We start from the raw sequence: 7,039 nt of genomic DNA, 5'->3' as shown, positions 1-7,039 counted from the left end.
CACTTTCCTGCACTCCATCAGGAGGTCTGACCCCCCCCCCCCCCCTGTTATCATGATGGATGAACTGGGTGTGACCCTCGCACAGAAATGTACACACACACAGTTACAGTGGACAGATACAAACAGGTCACCCACACACACACACACAAGAAAATTGATCCGCGGGTTTTGGCTGATGAACGAATGAATGGAGAAGTGAACTCTCCCGGCTCTCAAGTCCCCTTCAGGGCACCGGGACAGGAAGGAGGACGCAGCTGATGAGGAAAAAAGCCAACGGGTGCAGACGGAGGAGACGCGTGGAAGCGAAAGACCTTCGAGGAAAGCCACATGGCCCGAGGGAGAGGGGGGGGAAGGGGGGGGGGGGAGAGGCATCCGCACACAAGCCGAACAAAGCAGATGTAGAAAGAAAAAGACCAACTCTTCTTTCCAGTACCTCACAACCAGAAAGTCACTCCTGCGCGAGACGACTGTCAGCAGCGTGCAGTGTTGTGGTTGGCCAGCAGATGCTCCAGATGTGCATCTCAACACCATCCAGAGAGTTCTAGTTATTAAACACTGTCCAAACACGTCCCGGCTCGCTCGCTGAGGCCCAGCTTTCCGTCTATCGGACCCGATGATCGGAGGCCATGTTGGACTGAGAAGACGAGTCGATGGGGGCAGGGTTTCCCACGTCTTGCACTGTGGGCGAAAACAGCAGGACGCCAGCTGCAGGTGTGACGTGACGTCGAATGGCCCGTGAGTCTCACAGTGCGCAACAAGCGCACTGCGACTGTTCAGCTACTCACATGCGATTTCAATGGAGATGAAATTAATGTTTATCCTCTTATAAAGAATTTTGCCGCGTTGTTTTACCGCCAACGTGTGCGGCTTTCCGTTTTTTTATTTGCTGAGATTATTTGGATGAACCGCAGCTGGGTGAGGGAGGGAGTCTTTTTTTTTTCTTCAAAAAAACAAAGCGATAATGTTGAAATGTCCGAGGCAACCACACACTACCCCCCCCAGAGCAGCTGACCACGTCCATCTATGGGGGGGGGGGGGGGGGGGGGAGTCTACAGAATGGGAAACTAAAGTGGTGAATCATGGTTATTTCTTTTTCTGTTTAACAACCAAAACTGTTTTTTCTTTCCCCTTTGTTTGTACTGACTCATGTGTCGGTTGCTCAAGTGTTTCAGAACACAAAGGGTACCAGCGGGGGTTCATCTGACCCGTTCCTAATTTTTGGGTAAACACGAATGACATCATAATCTGCACAAAAAATCACGAGTGAATTAAAAATAAGTGGCTTTAATTGTGATCTTCTTGTGGTGTGAGAGTGTGTCGTCTGTGGCTCATTCCTTCCTGCGTTTTCCTTCTTGATGTCATCAGTCACAGATGTGAGACAGATGTTACCAATTGTCTTTCTTCTGTACTGTATTCAATTGCATTTGTCAGTTTGTGGGTCTCATAAGTATTCATAAATAGGGAAGCAATTACGTGTAACTCAAATCAGGCAGAAAACCAAAATGATAAACAAGAGATATATTTGTTGAATTTATGTTGAACTTACTTAACTTAACTGCATGATTACGACATAGGTGTGAAGCAAATGTTTAAGCTGTTATGTAATGTAAATGACATTCACTCCACGCTAGCAAAGTTTACCGATGATCAGACAACTACTTTTGGTAGTTTCCTTTTTCCTCCACAATCACTGGAAAGAAAATCCACATAAATGTTTCCCAACCAGAGGGATGAAGGAAGCTCTGTTATCCACCTCCTGTCTTTCTTCATTGCGTGCCTGCAGTACCTCTACTGTGCCATGTTGAATCTGTCAATCCCTCCTCATTTCCCTCTCTCTTCTCTCCATAAGTCATCAAAGGGATTAATAAAAAAAAGCCTTAGGGCCTTTTATCTGCCCTTCATCCAACAGTCCCTCCTCTGTCCTGACGGCAGAGCCCAGGTTCGGGGTCGCAGGTCACTGCGCGGCGTCAGAAGAACCGACCTGATCCTGGTTCAGTGGAACTGGGACAGGGACTCTTCTAATGATGCCGCCCCAACTTAAAGACCTCCATCTCTTCTATTTACTGCACACCTGTGCACACATGCACACACTCTTTACTTTGACGGTGCTGACGCAGAATGAACACCAGATGTTAATTCTCTTTACGTATTTTGACCTTTTGAAGACATCAGTCTTGTGTAAGTGTTTGCCTCCTCCAAAACAGAATGCGAGCTGGATTGAATTACATTCGTGTCACTTCCTTCTTTGAAGGAAGAGCAAAAAAAAAAAAAAGCAAAAACAGCACAGAAAGGGTTTTTCTCGATGGACTGACTTCTGCCAGAGTGTAATTGACACATTCATCCCCGTTGCCGGGTACATTTTGGGAGGGCCCGCCCTTTTTTCCAAAACAAACCCGCCTTGCGGGTCGGGTTCCTGTGTGACGACCCGGTCTTCCCTCCCGGGGCAGAAGGGACGGGAACCAAATGGGATGTGAGGCAGGAAGATCTTCACCTCAACCCCAGATCGGCCACCTCCAGCGTGGCCACGGTGCTCGCATGAAAGGAGACCCGGGCACACAGCTCTTCCCCAGCATCTCCACACCTCTAATTAGAACATGACCACCGCGTATGACTCAGACGTTTTGGGGGAAGTCATCGTTTCCCAGACGTCCCATACTTTCCGTGCTCGGCGACTGTTTTTTTAGGATCGAATAATAGCATTCAGTTGACATATTTTGTGAACGATGCTGTTAAAGGTTTTCTTCCCCCCCCCCCCCACACACACACACACACACACTCTACTCTACCATCAAGTTATGACTCTGGAATTCCTCCCCCGGTGTTATGTGGTAACCATGGAAACCCCAGTCTGAATCTCCCTTAGTAACCAACACAAGATCTTCACAGGGCCTCAAGAAAACAATGACAACTGCAAAATCCATTTATTAAAGTCTTACTTATACTTATTTTGTGACCAAAAAAAAAAATTGAATGACCAAGCCCTGCAATGAGGTTAAATGACTCCTTCGACTTTCACATTTCAATATTGCCGTCCTGAAGTACGTTATGCAGATGAGGACGTTAAATGTATGCAGGTCAGACGGGGTCGCAGGGGTCAGCGTCCGGGCTCACACGTCTCCCTTCAGTAGCCCGTTCAACACTCTTCAATCTGCCTACAAGGCAAACTCTTGTCTTTTCCGCAATGGCTGGAAAAAAAACATGTCCTCCTTGTCGAGGGGGGGTGTTCTGTGTGTTTTGTGGAATATTCTCCTTAATCTGGGATCAAGTGCTGCTGCCACACGTAGTGAGAGGCCTGTTAACTCAATGTTCCTCTGCACGTGAAAGTTGGGAAAGAAATGACCCGGATTCTTGGTATGGACTAAAAGCGGCGTTTGCAAAGCCCAAAGAGAGGTTTTCCAAACGAGAATTGTCACTGAAATGCTGCCAAACAGCTTAGTAAACTGGTAAAATATACTCACTACTTCAGCAGTCTGGCGTGTTGAGTGTTCAGACCACATCCGCCCTTAATTATAACAGCACATGGGAGCCGGTGAGGAGATTAAACAGCAGCAGTGCAGCTAAAAGTCAGGATGATGACTTTGTGGATTAAAAACACAGCGCAGGGTTTGTTCCACAATGTTTCCTTGTCTGGAAAAGATGCCTTAATAGCAATTTCTTTATTATTTCATTGTACACCGTGTTGACTTAGTAAGCCACTTGCAGCCATGATGTCGTGGTGCTTTGCAAAAGCCGCCCTTTTTTTTCACAAATATTGATACGAGTGACTGATTGTTTGAATGTTCTTAAACCAGATCTTACAATTCACACCTTTAAGGTCTAACTTAAAACTAAAGACACACCTCTTACTTCAGACTATACCTTGACTAAATCCCAAAAAGTGTTGCACTTTAATTCTACTTATAACGGATCTTCTCTCCAGCAAGTAGTAAATTGGCTTATTTGATGAAATTGCACGTTCTGAGTTTGTATCCCCTTGGTGTTTGAAATGCACTTAATGTGAGTCTCTTTGGATTAAAGCCTCAGCTAAATGACATGATGATTTTTTTTTGGCCCTACTCGCATTGAGCACAACTTTACATCAGCCCGTGAGGTCCGTCGGGCCGCAGCCCCCCCCCCCCCCCAAAGGAGGGACCACCACGCCCCCGTGTGACTTCTGACTTCCTGCCGGCTGCCCCGCGGGGGTCCACAGCCCAGTGCGTCTGTCACCGGGAGATAAACCAAATGCTCCGGTGATGACATCATCTGTCTGTTTGTTTACAGGGGAGTCGAGGTGGGGGGTGGGGGGGTGGGGGGGGGCTCAGGGGACATTGGAGGAAAAGTGCGGGTGTTGAGAAAGTGATAGAAGCTGACGGAGGGACTGGAACAGGATGCATCGGCCAACGCTGAATAAGCAAATGTCGCCGCGGCTCTGTTTGCTTTCAGAGCGCTGCTTAGTCTGTGGATGAGCTTTCCAATTAAGTCCAGCTTCCATCTGTGTGTTATTCTATGAATTTGACGGATATGGCGTCTCCAAAAGGCCGTTTCATTCGGGAGACACACATCCTCCTCATGTTTACCCCAGAAAAAAATAACACTTGTATTGTACAGACTCCTTTGGTACTTTTACCAAAACGTTTTATTCATTCATTATTAATAATCACCACATTCTCCAAATTGCCATATCTGAAAAAGGTTGATTTTTTAGTTTAATTTTTACACTGCCGCTCCAGACGAGACCCAAACAGCTCTCGGGTAACCTCACCATCCACACGGTGTGAAAACATAGTGATTGCCATGACAACAACAGTGGAAGTGGTCCATGAGGTGCACGTGACACACGTAGAGGTTTCCTGTCCTTAGGTCACATGGTTAATCTGAATCACTCGTGTCTGTGGTGCGTCTCTCTCTCTCTCTGTCTCTCTCTCTTGGGCGTCCCCATAGCTGATGGCCCCGAGTGAGGTCCGACCAAAGGGGGCGTCAGCGTTTTTGATGGGTAAAAGGACAAAAATAAAAAATGTAAGTTCATGCCTTTAAAATTCACTTGATATGAACTGATTCAATAAACAGATTAAGACATTCATTTCCTCTGTGTGCATTGGAATTAAAGGTCCATGACAATGTGCCCCTTACTGAGCAGATCTTTTAGCAGCCGCCCCTCGGTGACATCTGGGATGCTGAGAGGCAAACGTTGAGCGTAGGTGTTGCTGCGGCTGCTGGACCGCAGATAACAGGACAACAAGAGGACCTTCTCAGTCACTTCAAACCAGGTCTGACCAGCTATAAATACAGAGATGTTTTGAAGATAACCAGAACTTATCCAAAAGCAGCGGAGAAAAGTGTGGAGTCTGAACCCCTAATCACTCCATCTTTTCTCAGACTGTGACCTCATCTCCCTGGAGGAGGAGGAGGAGGAGGAGGAGGAGGAGGAGAAAACAGCGGGGGGAGGGAAACAGAATGTTGACAAAACACATAAGAAATCCTACTTGTATGAATGGAAACAAAGGTCTGAGAAGACATTCCCAAGTGATGAAGCCCTCTGACGTTTCTGATCTCCTGACTTTAACTCTCAAGCATCATGAGGACTTATCACAGATTTACCTTTTTTTTTTAATTGTATTAAACGTTAATGATCCACGGAGATCTGATGCAAGAACTTAATGCTGAAATGTTGAGATCCAAAGTCTGAAGTTGCAGTGGGGGCAAGACTAGAAAGCAAAGGGGATGCGTGGAATTAAAGGAATGCTGCAGAGGAATCGTGTGAGACGAGAGGAGCCAGCAGAGGCTCTCGGGGACGTTTCAACGCCGCGTGAGGAATGACCGATTATTCTTTGCGAGAGAAGAGCTTGGAAAGCAAAAGTTGGATGAAAACGTGCAGCAGCTGTACGGAGACTTTGCAGCTGTGACCTCCGTGATCACCCCCGTGCTGTTTCTCAGGATCATCATTTTTGAGGGTATTGGGTAATGCAATCGCAGTTTGATTTGATTTCCACATATTCAACTCTTAAACCAATTTCCCAACTTCAGTTTTACTCACTACTCCCCTCCCCTCTTCTCAGATCTCAACCTGAACCAGCACAAGGCCATTCACACTTAAAGGCCTCTGGTCTACGCTGATTCACTTTATAACCCAGAAGAACATTGGTATATTCATATGTGAGCATGAGCAATAACCAGAAAACGCCTTTCTAAAGCAGAAGCGGTCAAAGATGGTGACCACACGGAAATGATTTCACTTTGGGGGGGGTAGTCGTCAAACAGAGAAAGATCTGTCGTAACTAGAGCACCAGGGAGAGGCTACTGTGTCAAAGCATGAATGTCTTGTAGGTGAATGAGTCAAAGATCTTAAAAAAAAGACGGCACCGCCTCGCACAGAGTGTAGAATCCAGCGGTTTGTGCCCTCAGCGGATAAACTGCATTTCAATTAAACTGAGCCATCTCACTGCATCAGATTGATCTGATTAAGTCATTATCACTGAACGATGTGAGGACACCGGTGTGGTTTTCCCTCTCTGCGGAGACGCGCTTGAAGTCGCCGCTGCGGTACAAATCTTCCAATTATCTGATGTCACAAGCTGTGAGTCGAGGATCAAAAGAGAGAAACATAATAATGGCCAAAGCCTCCACAGATAATGAGAAACACGCTCACACTCAGCACCTCATCAGGAGAACTCTTCACCTTCACGAGACATCCACCATACATCCACGTCCATACATCCATATATAGACGGGTGTATCCTGAGGGCCGAGGGCGTGGCCATGAATGGACACAAGTGGGGATGACCATGTGAGGAAGATCACTTGCGTTGTGCAGGTTACACTTACACAATAAAAACGAAAGAAAACACATGCGAGGCACCCTTTGGCTCGGATGTGGTGTTTTACTCGCGTCTTGAGCTGAGCACATCGTAAAAAAAAAGAAAGAAAAGAAAAAAGAACCAGCGTCTTCGGTCAGGGTGACCTGCAAATAGGACGACTCGGCGGTCCGTTCCGACAGGAATACAGTCTTTGAGCCATTTTAATGATCTCTGCTTTTTTATTTTAAAAGTGACTGAAAAAGAAA

Source organism: Pungitius pungitius, chromosome 10 (assembly GCF_949316345.1).
Source record: "Pungitius pungitius chromosome 10, fPunPun2.1, whole genome shotgun sequence".
NCBI classification, from domain to species: Eukaryota; Metazoa; Chordata; class Actinopteri; order Perciformes; family Gasterosteidae; genus Pungitius; species Pungitius pungitius.
Note: the sequence above shows the minus strand (reverse complement) of the source record.